This window comes from Lissotriton vulgaris, chromosome 1_1 (genome assembly GCF_964263255.1).
Source record: "Lissotriton vulgaris chromosome 1_1, aLisVul1.2, whole genome shotgun sequence".
Taxonomy (NCBI): domain Eukaryota; kingdom Metazoa; phylum Chordata; class Amphibia; order Caudata; family Salamandridae; genus Lissotriton; species Lissotriton vulgaris.
Window position 1 is genome coordinate 396774130 of NC_141685.1, and position 16375 is coordinate 396790504.

Genomic DNA, 16375 nt, shown 5'->3' on the forward strand with positions numbered 1-16375 from the left:
TGGTCAGTCCACCACACCCGCCTTAATTTTATTCAGCGAAAAGCTTATATGGTCTTCCCTTCCTTGCCCCTCTTTGGATAATGAACAGTCCTTCAAGGTACTGAAGTTGTATAGGCCATTAAAATACTCGAACCATGACTCAGATAAGATGTGATTTACAATCTTGGGCTTATCCCTATCTTGGAAGCATGGCTCATTAATGACCTTCCAGAATGTCGTCATATTTTTGGTGTCTGCTGCTTCCCTCAGGTTCTCCCAGGCCTGCTGTTGCAGAGAAGTTTTGCGGCTCTTAACAGCCTCTTTATATAAACATCGACATGCCGTAATCTTACTTTTGTCCCTGGGGCAGGTTTTCAGTGCCAGTTTCAGCTCTCTCAAGGCCTTGGAACAGGCCTGATCAAACCACCCATGTTCCGCCGTCCCTTTTTTTCCAGGCTTAGCCCTGAGGAGTCTGGCAATATGCATTGGTACCCCTTCATAGGCCTTAACTAAATCAGCCCCTTCTACTTCAGGATTCAGGCACCTCCATACATGATGCTCTTTGTCCGCCATTAATGCTTCATAAAAGGCGTCGACATCCGTCTCGGACCATCTCAGCCTTCTCCCTTGATCAACCACTGTTAACACCCCATTCGCACCCCTCTTTTCCTGAGTTCTGGGCATATTGGGGTCCCTCAAAACAATAACCAGGGGATTGTGATCACTGAATGCGCTCAATTGTATTTCAAACCCCATAACCTCATGTTTCAATGTGTTTGATACAAAGATAAAATCTATAACTGAGTTGCAGCCTCTGCCTTTAACCCCTTCGATGCTCATGACGAGCTCAGCCCGTCATGAGGCACGGTTGAGCTGTGCTCATTGTAGGAGAGTAGGGTCTGCAATCCTATGATCACCCAGATTTTTTGCTTTTGTTTCACTGGTTTACGACTTTCTCTGGCTGTGGGCCTGCCAATCAGACCCACAGCCTGGCTGTTCTCTCTCTAAATTACAACATGTACCCTAGGTGCATTTACCAATTGGTACTGGGCCACCTTGTCAGACCCTGTAACTCAGGGCATAGGTGTACCCAGGGCCTACCAGGGGCTGAAGCATGTATTATGCCACCCCTGGCTGGCCTCCTAAATTTGACACAACTGGCTGCATGACAGCTGGGGCAAAGTCGTGTAATCACCCTTTGCTGTAGATATAGTATACCTATATCTAACCCTAAAATGGACACACAGATTCCTATCAGTCACTCCTATGGCAGGCCTTAACAATCCTGAAGGCAGAGTGCATGGAATCGTGTGAAATGGTGCTCTGGCATGAGCTGAGCCCGGTTGCAGCTTGCGGAACCAAGTCCTAATAGCTGTTCCATGATAACGCATACCATATACTCTTAAGTGCATTATAATCCTCGCGGTTAAATGCTATCTTTGGTATTGCTTTATCAAAACATGTCGAGTAAGGTGTCATACGAATCGGAATACTAACCCCTCGCCAATTCTGGCGACGGGGTTAGCATTCCACCCTTCTAGAGGGACACGACATGTATGTAACTGTGAACCCTGGTTAAAGTTAAGCCAAGCCTCAGCTCCACAAAATGGATGCTGCCACCACCGACACGAGTCTGACCTCCTGCTGCTGGGAGTCCTTCCAGCGAGGAGAGCTTGGACAAAGTGTTTCCTGTCAGGGGCGGTGCTAGCACCATCCCAGACAGGGTTTTCTGTATCCTGGGTAGGCAGGGCTTTACAGGAAGGTGACTGCTGAGTGGCACCCCGGTGCTCACTACGCATAGGCCGGTCAGAACCAGTTCCAGGGGCACACCAGCCCCTGGCCTGGGGAAAGTCCGGCATGGGAGAGGGGTGTAACCACCCCCCTCCTAGTCCCACCCATAGGCAGGACCTAGTCACCGGGTCAGCCCCTTTTCTTAGTATAAAGATGGGAGCGGGCCCCCTGTTCAAATTAGATCATCTTTGGAATCAAGACACGACTTTCTACGAATGGACTTCAAGATTTCTTCTTCAAGATTCTCCCTTGTGACTAAGGAGTAGTCACCCTGCCTCCGCAGGCACCACCTTAAGAACACTGCGGTCTGCTGCAAGTCCTTCCTCAGGAATCCGACGACACAGCTCGACGAGACCCGGCTTCCCTGGCACCTCTGACCTCTACTCACCTCTACAGCCAAGCTGAGAACCGTGAGTGCGACGAGACCTCGAGGGACCGACGATCGCCAAGACTGCACGACTTCTTCACAGCAAGCCCGCCGAGTATCCCTCTGGTGAGTGCTTTGGGGTCCGAGAAGCCCCGACCCTGAGCAGCTCCAGCACCGAAGTCCAGCCTCCCAGCATCTCCACGATCTGCGTGGGGCCCTTCTGCTTTTTGCTGCTCACCGCATTGTTTGGCTACTAGCCCGCTGGCTTGTGGCCTTCTTAACGACGTCCGACGACATCACTGCTGCTGGTCTGGTTGCTCCAGACTGGCCCTTGCTCCCTGCCAACAGAGGAGCACCCCGGACCCTCCTGGTCCACTCAAGACGCCATTTTAGGTCCACCGCGTGGGCTTGAATTTGCCAAGGCTTTGTTGCCCAATCCTGGGTCCAGCGACGCCGACAGCTTCAACCATCGTGGGACAGCTCGCTCCTCCATCCTGGTCGCCGACAACGCCTCCTGGTCCGTGAGATCTGCAGAGCCCAGCGTCGCCCACTCACCTAGTCGAGGTGACTACCATCCGGTGCCCTCCTGGTGCCCCCTGACTACTGGCTAGTAGTCACGAACTTGGTCCCCTCTGCTTTCAGGTGTCATCTATCTTCAAGATCCAGGCTTGGATCACTTCGAACTCTCTTCACTGGTCGCCTGCCAGCATCTTTCTTCCAGGCTCCTGGTCCGTCTACGAGGATTCCCGACGTCTTTTGAGACCTATGCAGCCCCTGGGCTAGGTAACTTCGGCATTTCGGTGCCCCAGCATAGCCTCACTATCCAAGGGTCAGAATCCACTTTCGTTTTCCTCCTACCAGGTCGGGTTCGCCCGAGAACACTAACTTTGCTTTTACTAGCTACCATAGACTTTGTCCCGCATCACGCGTGAGAGTGCACACTCTGCACCCGAGTCCCCTAGGCTTCCTAGACGTAATCTAAGGATTCTATAGTCAAGTCCTAGCGATTCCAAAGCCTAGTAGTACTGTACTTACCTGCTAGTAATTAAGCATTCCACTTTCAGAGTATATGGTTTTCCGTGCCCCTCGGGCATTTGTATATACTGTGCTAACTTAAGTATTTTCGTAAGAGTTTTGTTTTGTGCTAAGTACCCTGTCCTCATAAAGAGTACAGGGCTGTTGTGATTCTAATAAATACACTGTTTATTTTCATAACACTTGTGTGGTGTCCTTTCACTTGGTGTTCAAGGGGTATATGTGATGGTATAACAGCTGGCTTAACACGCCCTCTCGAGTCTTTAGCCTTAGACTGCTCGTATCCACGCTACTAGGATAGCTGGTCTATAAGGTTGACTTACAACCAATCATCAATAAGGGTTGTCTGGACTGATACATAGTGTTCACTAGAATAGTGAGCACTGCATATCAGGCCAACTTCTCACACTCATGACGAGCTGAGCTCGTCATGAACAATGGGAATGAAGGGAATGCAGCACAGGAGGAAAATCTCTCACGCACCCAAGGTGTTAAAAGTTGGGTACACCCGCCCAGAATCTCCTCCTTTCAATATGTCCATAGTGTGTTGGAGAGCATACGTTCCCAGCACTTTATTGAGCTCTTTTCCCTCTATAGTGTGCTCTAAGTGGGGGCCCTTTTCCAATGGGCAAGAAGACCAGTCGCCCGTCTATTTTTCGCATTAGGACAAAGATGACAGTTAAAGTCTCCTGCGAGCACCCACTGGTACATGCGTCCCTCCTGATCAGCCTCCCCCGCCAACCTTTTTTCCAGTTCTTTAAATCTAATCAGTGGGGACCCTGCAGATATTGCATTATAAAAATTCACAAAGAGTATATTCTGACCTCTCATGCATAGTTTTAACTCCTGTAGAACATCAGAGTCCCAGCTCAGATCTTCCCAGGTCCCTTTCAATGTTAAATCCACATACGTCACTAACCCCCCCATGGCTCTTCCCACTAGCCCTTTCCGTGCAGGAACAAAGAACATTTTGAATCCTTCCAAGGCTAGCTGGTCTCTGTTCCATTCCCCAGTCTCCTGTAGAAATATAATCTGGAAGTTTTTTATATAAGCCAACCAGTCATTATTTATTAGTTTGGCTGAGATCCCGTCTATATTCCAAGATATCATTTTTATAGTGCCTTGGCACTTTATGACTGTGCTGGGCAATATCTGGCCGCCTGTGAGTGGCGACTGGGCTTGTAATATCTGCCCTTTCCCATTTTTATAGCGGCTATCCTGGGCTCTCTCCAGGGGTACAGAAGCTGGTATACTCTCTGCTATTACTAGGGGGCCTCCAGCTGAGTAACTGCGTGAAGTAATTGCCTCAGTAGAACCATCCCCAAGGCCTGAGCTCCCCTCGCTTCAATCAATGTCTTCCAGACCCTGACCATTTGCAAGTGGGGCGTAACGATTTTTTGTGAGTATCAAGGGCCCTATTCCAGCACTTCCACTGTGCTCTTGCCAGTCAACCTCTCTTGGGAATCTACAGCTAGATTCATGAAACATTTTTGCGGGCGCAAACAGTGCGAATCGCAGAATTCGGCCGTTTGCACCCGCAAAAATGGCATTTGAAATTCATCATTGGGTAATGTACTCGCAATTTGAGAAATCGCAAAAAATTGCGATTTCTCAAATTGCGATCGCATTTAAGGAATCTCAATTTGAGATTCCTTAAATGCTAATCATGACCCAATAAAAAATTGTGAATTCTCTATTTTTTCCCGCTATTTACCGCGAAGTCAGACTTCGTGGTAAATAGCGAAAACTGAGAAAAATGCACTTTTGTGCATTTTTCTCAGTTGTATGTTACACACACACATGTCCTTTGGACATGTGTGTGCGCAACATAAGTCTAAATTTACATTTCAGGGGTGCTACAGGGTGTCCTTTGGACACTCCTAGCACCCTTGAAATCGCATCCTTATTTGCGATTAGCAAATTGCTAATCGCAAATAAGGAATAACTCCCCATTCAATCCTATGGGCCTTAGGCCCATAGGATTGAATGGGGAGTTATTCCTTATTTGCGATTAGCAATTTGCTAATCGCAAATATGGAATGTGTAGGAATCGCAATTTATTTTGCGATTCCTACATGAATCCCGTTTTGCGAGTCTGTAATAGCGATTCCTTATTATTCGCTATTACAGACTCGCAAAACATGCCGATGATGAATCAGGCTGCTAGTCCTTGAGTCCCGATAAAAAAAAGCCAGCGGTAGCAACGCTCCCCCCGAAAGCCACCCCGGGAATGGGCAAGAAGATCCTGTACCAGCCACGGGAATCTGAGATTTAAAATCACTGTATCTCCTTCAAAACACTTTCTACTACGACCTATCCAGGACACCCTTCTTGCCATTAAGATGTGCCTGTAATGCTCAAGCTTGAATTGGGCGTTTTTGCTTAGCCAATGGGCTGCCTTATTAATTCGCATTTGGGGTGTTTCTTCTCGAGGTTCAGTTGAGGCAGGGACCCCTGTCAACACTATCGTATATGGACTGGCTGCTGGCAGGAGGTCCAAAACGGGCAAGTGCCCCGAGCTCCTGGCGTACTCGCCGCCAGCAGGCACAACTGGTTTCAGTGCACCGGCACCGGCCCCGTGCCCCCTGTGCCCTCTTACTTATCGGCCGACTTAGTGGTTGCACTGTCTGCCCTTCCTTCCTTTGGGTCGAGACTCTCTCCTCCCCTCTATTTCTCCCATCTTTGTCAGACCCCAAAGGCCAGCTCGTGCATTATCCATGTGGTCGGCTTTCCTTTCTCTTTGTTGTAAAGCCAGCTGTAATACTCCCCCCATGCCATCAGTGCATCGAGCTGCCCTGTCTTGCACTTCTATAAGTTGGGAGGTGACTATACTAGGTGAACCCTTCTTCAGTTCTAATAATAGGGTCACTTTCTCTTCGATCGCAGTGATTTTCATATGGAGCGGGGCTAATTGGCTTTTGAGCAAAGTTTCCAACCTTAGCCATAATGCTGAGTCCGCCCCATCGCCCATTTCCATCCCTTTACAATTAATGCAGTGAGAAGAACCCGCCACCTCCTGAGTGCCTTTAGTCCTACCCTCCTTTGATGACTCTTTCTTATTCACTTTACTATTGGCCTTATTGCAGCCCCCCTCCTCGCCCCCCACCCCTCGTGGGCACTTAGCTGTAACTGTGGGAACACTTGCAGGCACGCCTTCCCTGCTGGTCATGTGTTTATCTAAGAGCACCATTCTAGACCAAGTTACCACCTCCACAGTTTCCCTTTGTGCTGGCTAACAGATCTCTGGTGCTTCAACCCGCACCAACCCCTCTTCCCCTACTCCCTCCCCACATAATGGTGACATGTCTACATGCATGGGGTGGCCCTCCTCTCCCTCCCCCACTCCGTGTCTCGCCGCTAAATCTAAACTCCCCTTGGGTGACGACACATTTTCTATTGCATCAACATCGAAAATCTCAGTCAACCTCTGAGGCATATTGTCACCATCTACAGGTCCTTGGGGTTACTGCCTTCGGTGTCCCTGCCTTGGCTGAAGCCCCCATAGAAGACCTTTTCTGTGCCATAATCGAGTCCATAGAGAGTCTTTTTTCAGCTGAGCGAATTTCTTGGGCCAGAGCCGACCCAGCCCTAACAAAAAAGGCATCAAGTGTCCCTTTTAAGAACCCTTCCCCATTATCTGACTTAGTCCTCCCTTTATTCATCACAATGGCGCTATTCAGTAGCCTGTCAGGAATAGCCAAAAGCAACCCTCCTTACTGTCTACACAATGATATATGTCCAGATCAACAGTCCCGAGGGGTACTTAAGTCCTCGCTCGTGTGTACTAGTCAAGTTATACCGTACTGTAGGACCCGGCTGATCAGCCACAAAACAAAACTTCCTTGGCCACAAGTTGACAATCGCACCCGATATTCCTCACCTCCACTCTTTGGCGACAGTTAAACACAGTAAAAGTCGGGTCGTAGAGTGAAATAGGCAATGTTAGAGCCCTGGCCCAGCCCTGCCTCCTCCTAGCTACGACGGGCTTAGACGGGCCCGCCCTTGGCCCGGGCTTTGCCCGATGCACGCCCGCGCGTGTCCCGCGAAGCGGGAGGCGCGAGTTGTAGATGAAGGGCTGCTGGGGTTGAGGGAGGGCTGGAGCGCACACTCGTCGGCCGCTGGGTGCTGGGGCAGGTAGTCCTGTTCTTGTCCCCCTCAGCTGTTTGTGAAGCGTCTCCCGCGAAGCGGGAGGCGCGAGTTGTAGATGAAGGGTTGCCGGGGTGGAGGGAGGGGCTGGAGCGCACACTCGTCGGCCCGATGGGTGCTGGGACAGGTTGTCCTGTTCTCGGCCCCCTCAGCTGTTTGCGAAGTGTCTCCCCTGATTCCAATTCAATTTAAGTGTAACATGATCTAAACTCAACCTCATAATTTGTAAGAGTAAAGTAACAAGTCCAAGTTATATAAAAGACCTACATTTTCTGTGGCTCATGTTTCTACAAAAGAAGGAAAGTTGATTATGCACTTGTACAATGGCGCACTCCCATAGAGGTATTCATGTGAGTAAATCTACTTGTGTGCAGAGATTAGGCATTACAGGATGGGAATGCCAGGAAGTTGTGCAGAACGATAAGCTTGCACATTGGTTTGTGTTCACAAACCAATTGCGGGCAATGTGAATAGCCACAAAAATAGGTGGCACTGTAGTGGAAAATGTTCCTCCAAAAGAGAAAACTGTACTTCCTGTAAAAACTCCATATTTTTCATGCTAAAATGTTCACATGGGGGCGTGGCCAAGATGGCGGGGTGAGCGGACGCTTCTTCCCGCAGCTCCTCCGACCCGACTAGGCCCGAGCCCTCTCTCGTCAGCTTCTCTCCCCCCGCTGAAGCTCAGCGGATGAGAGACGGACGGCGGAGACCTTGGGGCACGCATTGATACTACTTTGGCCCCGATCGCTCCGGGGGAAGCACCTTAAAAGACTGTTTCAGGACGGCGGTGCGCCTTGGGGGCGGAGCTGGCCCGGGCGCTGTCCGGACATCCCTGGTGGGGCCTGGTGCTGATGTCCAGCGATCTGGTGTGGAGACCGCCCTGATACTCGACGGGGATCGCCTGAGGGATATCGGCTGTGTGACTTCCCTACACGGGGACCCGGCCGTGTGAGCGAGGTGATGCTTGGACTAGCGGTGGTGGCCTCCCAAGGGGTGTGAGCCCCGGCCCCGTGGCCGGTTGACGATAACGCTTAGGATCGGAGCCAGATCTACTGTTTCTCCTTCCTTGCCCGACGGCCCTGGTTGGAACTTTTCCCCGTGGACCTGGCTTCTGGAGTGTCCCCGGTGATATCGCCGGGCTTGGACGATCTTCCCAGCCCCGCCCAACCGCCATCTTGTCTTCACAGCGAAGGTGAGGCGGCCCTCCTTCAATGTCGCCTGAAGTCGCCTACTGCACCTCCGCTTTGGCACGCCTCTCCCTTCCTGCAGGACACTCCGGCCGTAGATCCCCCGACGGGGGCTCCTGTTGAACTCTTGGCTGGGCGCCGATCGGCTCTTTGTGACTGGACTGGCCCGCTATTTTGTCATCTGTGACGCAAGCTCCCTATCTGGCCGGGAGTTCCTTCTTGAGGGACTCTGCTGACCACTGGAAACTCCTCGAAGTGGCCGGAGCCCGTGTCCCTGCTCCAGTTGGTCGCGACAAGGTACGAGACACGAATGGCTGGAAGAGGAGGATCGAGGAAGGGGGACCGTACCCTGCCGGACATGCTTAGCAGGGCCCAGCAACAACGGGACAGGGCGCAACCATCTCCGGGCTCTTCCCGGGCCACTGCGGACACGGGCGGGGGTGAGCCCCCCGTCACGAGATCCTTCATGGAGGACCTGTTCAGCTCACTTAAAGCTGACTTCCAAACGCTGAAGCAGGAGGTGGCCAGCGAGGTACGCGAGGTCCGCAGGGAAGTGGAGGGCCTCGGTGAGCGGATAGAGACGGTTGAGACAGCGACCCAACGTCGGGACGACGAGATTGTCCACCTGCAACAAGACGTTCTCCGTCTCAGGGAGCAGTGTGTTGAACTCCAGGCCCACACCGAAGACCTGGAGAACAGGTCGAGGCGGAATAATATCCGGGTACGGGGTGTACCATCTTCAGATGAGGGGACAGACCTGGTGGGCTACTTGCAAGATCTGTTCCGGGACATTCTAGGAGAGGCTGCGGACTTTCAGATCCGCATTGATAGGGCCCACAGGGTCGGCCGACAGCGACAGTCGGCGGCACCTCCGCCAGACATCTTGGCCTACCTTCCTGACTTTCCGATGAAGGAGCGCATCATGTCCGAGGCCCGCAGGAAACAGCCACTGACGTTTCGAGAGCGACCTGTGGCGCTGTATCAGGACCTGTCTGCCATCACATTGCAGAAACGCAGGTCCTTCAAGATTGCGACCGACTTCCTGCGTGGGCACGAGACGCCGTACTCCTGGGGACATCCCTTTCGTTTGATTTTTCAATGGAAGAAGGCTTCGCGGATCCCGGGCGAGCGGATGCTGCTGGCGGGTGCTGCACCAGCTGCGCTCCTTGCAGGACACTTGCGAAGTCTTGGGGCTCACGGCTACGGAAGAGGATGGAGCAACGCCGTCTTGGAGGCGCTCAGATAGAGGAAGACGACGGAGGTCGGCGAGACGGAGATCGGCGGCGAGCGCTGGGCGGCCTGACTCGCCCACCATCAGAGCGGACATGGCCAGTGCCCTGGAAGAAGCGGCCAGGGATTCAGCTGACTCGAACGGTGTGGCCTTGACGGCCTAAACACACTCCGGGGGGAGATGGATATAGCTTCTTCGGTGCCAGGTTCGGGGGTTGGAGGGAGGGTCGGGGGGGAGCGGAAGAAGTGAGTGGCCGGACGTCCACTTTTGGTACTTTCTGCAGACCTGTCCGTTTTGAGGCATGACTGAGACAATGGGTTGTTTGAGTTGGTATTTGGCTAGTTGCCATTGGTTCGTTTGGGGTGGGGTTGGGTGTTGTTCTGGGGTTGGGAAAGAACCGTCCGATGTTTCCTATGTACGCACTTGGCCTGTTTCTGCCTGTCCTGCGCTGCTGCCCTGCGCCCCTTCCCCTCTGGTTGCCTGCCCGCGACGTAGCGTCTCCGGCCTCTGGGAGATATGTCGTCCCTGAAGGTGGTGACCCTTAATGTTAAGGGCCTGAATAACCCTGTTAAGCGTAGGGCGATTTTGTCTCTGCTAGAGGGAACGCAAGCTGATATATGCCTCCTGCAAGAAACCCATTTGCTGTCCCGCGACTGCCATAGAATGCGCTCTGCCAGGTTTCCCACCCAGTTTTTCTCCTCTGCTGCGTCCAAAACTGCGGGGGTGGGTATTCTGTTAGCGAGCTCCTTTAAGGGGGAGGTGTTGTATAAATTTGCTGAACAAAAGGGGAGGCTTTTGGCATACCGCCTCCGCCTGGGGGGCATATCGTTCACTATTGGCTCCTTATATAGCCCGAATGACCATCAAGAACGCTTTTTGGATTCAGTGTTGGTGGATGTAACTGCTTCCCCCGATCGTCATGTCATACTAGGGGGTGACTTGAATATTGTCTTTGATTCTGCAGTAGACAGGTCGGCGCAGCGGTTCCCGCAGACTGGGGAACTTTCCCAGGCCGGGAAGGCCCGTATCACCGACATGAATTTACATGACCTTTGGCGCACCCTCCACCCTACAGATAGGGATTACTCCTATTATTCGCATGCACACCGGACCTACGCACGGTTGGACTACTTTCTGGTTAGTGGACCGATGCGTGCCGCTGCTACGGCGGCGGACATTGGGGTCCTGACACTGTCTGATCATGCGCCGGTCGTGGGGGAGTTTGCGTGGCCGGCGTTCTCCCCCTCTCGAGGGGTGTGGCGCCTTAGGGACACCCTTCTGCACAAGAAGACAGTGGTAAAACACATTGAGGAGGCGATACGGGACTACTAGGCACACAATAGTAACTCGGACACCTCGTTGGCGACACAGTGGGTGGCGCTGAAGGCAGTCCTCAGGGGGGAATTTATCTCTATCTCCTCGGCAGAAAACAGGGAGCGGCAACGGAAGAGGGAGGAGCTGACTTCCCAGGTCAGGGAGCTCGAACAGGTCCACCGCCGTACGGGTGCTCCAAGGGTTTGGAGGCAGTTGAAGGCTGCCAGGAAGTTACTGTCGGCGCTGGACATGGACAGGGCGGAATACGCAGCGTTACGTTTAAAGCATGCATTCTACACAGGTGGGGATAGGTGTGGCAAACTCTTGGCGCATAGGCTCCGAGTCGCGCAGCAGCGGCGAAATGTAGTGAAGGAGCTCTTGGGTGCGGACGGGGTGGCTGTCTCGGGTGACGCGGAGGTGGCGGAAGCCTTCTGTGGTTTCTATGAGGCGCTGTACACCGGGGAGCCCTCCTCACCACGGGAAACTGTGGACTATCTGGACTCTGTGGCCCTTCCGGCGCTAGACTCCGCTCAGGCGGAATATCTTGAGCACGATATCCACGTTGAGGAGGTGATTTCCGCGATAGCCAGACTTAAGCACGGGAAAGCCCCGGGCCCGGACGGCTACATGTCCCTGTTCTACAAAACCTTTTGCCCGGTTGTGGCCCCTATCCTCACTCGGCTGTTTAACTCTTTCTCCGAATCGGGAGCCATCCCACCGGATCTCCTGAGAGCGACGGTCTCGGTGATTCCAAAACCTGGGAAGGATCGGGCCTTATGCGGCTCATATAGGCCCATCTCGCTCCTGAATGTCGACCTCAAGTTGTACACGGGGATTCTGGCATCCAGGCTGGCCCTGCACCTCCCAGGTCTGGTTGAGGCCGACCAGGCTGGCTTTGTGCCCGGCAGACAAACCGTTGACAATACCAAGCGAGTGACGCACATTCTGGAGAAGGCTTTGCGGATCCCGGGCGAGCGGATGCTGCTGGCGGTGGATGCCGAGAAGGCCTTCGACAGGGTTCACTGGCCTTATCTCGAGCAGGTGCTCAAAAAATTTGGCATCGGTGATAAATTCTGCTCAATGGTTTTTAACTGCTACAGGCACCCTTCCGCAGTGGTGAGGGTCAACGGGTGCAGCTCCCGTAGTTTTGCAATCGAGCGCGGCACGAGGCAGGGGTGCCCCCTGTCCCCACTCCTCTTTGCTCTTTACATGGAGCCGTTTGCCCAGAGGATCCGCCAAAACCCGGACGCAATCGGGATCAGGATGGGGCAGTATGTTCACGCGGTTAGCCTCTATGTGGATGATGTCCTGCTGACTTTGGATGACCCCAGGAGATCCCTTCCCGCCTGCATCCACGAGTTGGATGCTTTTTCACGTGTGGCTGGTTTCAAAATGAACATGGGCAAGTCGGTAGCTTTGGACGTGTCTCTGGCTGTGGACACTAGACGGGACCTCCAGCGGCTCTTCCCCATGCAGTGGTCATCGTCCCTGGTACCATACCTGGGGATTCAGCTGGCGCCGACGTTACCAGCGATGGTAACGGCTAATTACACCTCTCTCAGTAAGAAGATCAAGGAGGAACTTGGCCGCTGGAGCAAGGGCCTGTTGTCTTGGCTTGGCAGGATTGCGGCGGTCAAGATGACGGTTTTGCCCCAGATCCTATATCTTTTCCGAGCCTTGCCGCTCCAGCCTCCGGTGGGTTGGATCAGGCAGACGCAAGCTGACATCGCGCGCTTTGTCTGGCAGGGCCGCAAGCCACGGATGAAGAGAGTTCTCTCCACGCTTGCTCCGGAGGCGGGAGGTCTTGGTATCCTGGACCTCCGGAAATACTTTCAGGCGGCGCAGTTGCGATACCTTGTGGAGTGGAGCAGGTGGGAATCCGATAAGCACTGGCTCTTTCAGGACCAGGCGGTGGCAGGGCGCACCCTCCAGGAAGTCCCGTTTTTGCGTCGAGCTCACCGCCCTCCCAACCTTTATGCTTCTTTTGTCAGGAGGGTCCCCCTGAGGGTATGGGACACGGTTTGCGAGACTCAGGACCTCACCACGTTCCCCTCGCCGTTTACGCCCATTGTGGATAATCCTGATTTCTCCCCCTGGGGATGGAGCCGGGCGCATTCTCCCATTGGCGGGTGGCGGGCTGCCGAGCGCTCTTTCAGATTTATGGGCCGGAGGGGGTGGTCCCCTTTCAGCAACTTCAACAGGAGTTCCGCCTGACAGAGTCTGATAGACTGCGTTATATGCAGGTCCGGCACTGGGCGCTTCAACCCCAGGTGCGGGACACCGCTGATCGTCAGATAACACCATATGAGCGGGGGCTGGTGACCCGCGCCTCGGATGCTAAACTGATCACTGATCTTTATAAGTTCTTACAGCCTCCTCCGTTTCACTATTATAATCCGGGCAGGGAACGATGGCACAGGGAACTGGGTAGGACACTTAGCCATAAGGAGTGGGACCAGATTACACACCGGGCGAGACATTCAGCGTATCACACTGGCCTCACTGAGACATTCACCAAGGTGTCCACGTACTGGTATTACACCCCAGAGAGACTGCACGAGATGAACAGGCATATTGAGAAGGAGTGCTGGAGAGGTTGTGGTCAGGTGGGGACCCTTTCGCGAATATATGATTATTCAACGATTTCAAGTTCCACGCATGCCTTTACCACGCGAATTTTAGTTCGCATGTGTCTTTTGCACGCAGCATTTGACAACTCATGTTTTTACTCTGCAATCATAACGTTACGAAACATCTGACGTCCCATTTACATTTACATAATGATACTGATAGGCTACGAAAAAATGTATGATACTGATAGGCTACGAAAAGATCGATGTTTTAAACTATAATAAACAACAGATTCCCTTACATTTTTTTTTCATAATGCGCTTAATTAATACCCTAATTTACAAAGGTTTGATTCTTATCTTACCCCTGTACGTCTTTCACCATCAGCCCTTTCTTTCACCGACCACGAAAACAAGCGTCAAAACACGTCTATCAAAACTGATAACGAACTTCTATTATGACGTGCTCTTTTCCTTCATCGTTTTAAGGCATTGTAGAGCGTTTTTTTTAACGTTTTCTTCTTATTTATTTATTATTATCCGCTTGGTTTTTTTGGGGGGGGGGGGAGACCCCCCCCAACCCCCGCTAGCCTCCCCCCAGCCCCCCAAAACCAGGAAGGAATACCACTCGCGTGGTAAAGACGGTCGTTGAAAGCTTACGCGTGGGACAGACCTTTGCGTGGTGAGTGACGCGTGGTAAACGTTATGCGTGTTATTTGCTTCGTAGTAAATGATGTTTCCCCCCTTTCGCACATTCTTTGGGATTGCCCCTTGTTGGCCGCATATTGGAAGGAGGTTCTTGATGAGGTGGATACGCACTTTGAAATTGAGTTACCGCGCTTTCCGGCGTATGTATTACTGGGCCTTCCTAATGGCCTGATGTACCCGCTGAAGTCCCGTAGGGGCAGGCAAATCGCGATTGCGCTGGGCTCAGCGGTTCAGAACATCCTCATCCACTGGCGCACTACCACGGTCCCCTCCATCACCGGCTGGTTGCACAGGCTTTGGCATGTGCTAGGTATGGAAAAATTGTCACTCACGGTGGCGGGGGAGATAGACCAATTTGACTAGCTGTGGCAACCCTTTCGGGCACTATTAACTACTGAATTTAGGGAACTCACCTGTCCGAGGTACCTCAGGCTCCTAAGGTTGACGCCACCGGTGATTCCAGCTGACTAGGGGGGTAGAGGGGTTGGGTTCCTGGGAGGGTGGGGTGCGGTGGGGGGCGGGTAGTGTTTCTAGCGGTGCATTGGACAGGGGTGGTGGGGGGAGTTGGGGTGTTTGGGGGAGGGTTCTAGAGAATGGCGGGTTGGGTTTCTTTGTGTTACTGCTTATTCATTTCAATGCGCAGACTGATGGTGTTGACTATGCTCGGAATGGAGGTATTGCTTATATTGAGCCATTTTCACTTGCTGTTGCTTCCCTTTTTCACAGCGGCCTGGTCCACCGTCGCACTCGTGCTATCAGCTCATTTTCTTTGCTATGATGTATGTAACTCTAACCTCCTGTTCCCTCTCCCTATGTTTTTGTCTTAATAAAATGCTTTAAACCTAAAATGTTCACATGTATATTTTTCACCTGAGAAAATATAATTCTCAGAAGTCTCCTTGGCTTTGCCTGGAACCCTATTACTACTGCCACAGCTTTCCTGATGTACTTCTGAGAAGCATTGTACATGTATGATTATGGCTTACACAAGTAAACTGGATTTTTACAATGGGAAATCTTCTTCTAAAATTCAGGAAATTTAGCTCGAAACTCATAAAAGCATTTACCCTCTGAGAGGCTTTGATTTGAGTAATTCTGCTCCAGTGGGCAGATAATGGGCATTCCAAGGTCCTCGAAATATGTAAGCAAGCTATCCACAGATCATTTTCCAACCCATTCTCAGTCTAGAAAAGTCAGAGATTTACTCCTGGCAGGGTCAGAAATAAATCCACTTCTAAGGTGGAAAGAGAGAGGGAATATTCAGAAAAACCTCTGGACATGTAGGACTTGGGTGTTTTCACGGGGGAAGTATTTTGTCTATGGAGAACAAAATAGATGGGTTGGCACTACGTTTGCAATGGCACTGCATTTTTACCCATGGGAAAAAAATGTTTTTATTTTCACATACAGTGGAATTCACAGATGAGTTCCGGGAGTACCTGTGACTGCTTCGGGTTTCCTGTTGTACTTCTTGGAAGCTTTATAGATTTCCAGTAGGTTCAACTGTTCACACATCCAAGAGTGTAACACTACAATTGGAGATTGATGACTGACCATAAGAGTTTGATCCAGAGAAGGAATAATCTTGTAAGGTTTTCATATGTTTCTCTTAGAGAAATGGTTTTATCAAATTCAACCTATGTTTTATAATAGCAAGTAGACAAAGCATTCAAGAGGCATGAAAACAGCAAAAGTAATTTCTGGAAGGAGATGTCAAGGATTGATTCAACAATCGTTCCTCTACTGCAAATTATATTCCATCAGTAATAGATGTAAATAGTAAGTGCAGATGAAACCTGCATCAGAATATCCTTCCTTCCTTCTAACTGTCCGAGCGTATCCTCGCGCCTCTATCACAGCCTGCTTTTATGCTACCTGTCCATATCTGTCTTTTGTTGGGGCTATATGTGTTCCAGTATGTTTTTCGGTGTGTGTCAGCCTCTGTGTGTTGGTTTGTGAATGTGGGTACCGAGACTTTACTGGCCTGCCCATCTATTTCTCTAAAATCTAAGATTTGAATATTCCCAACTCTCTATCGATCGCTGAT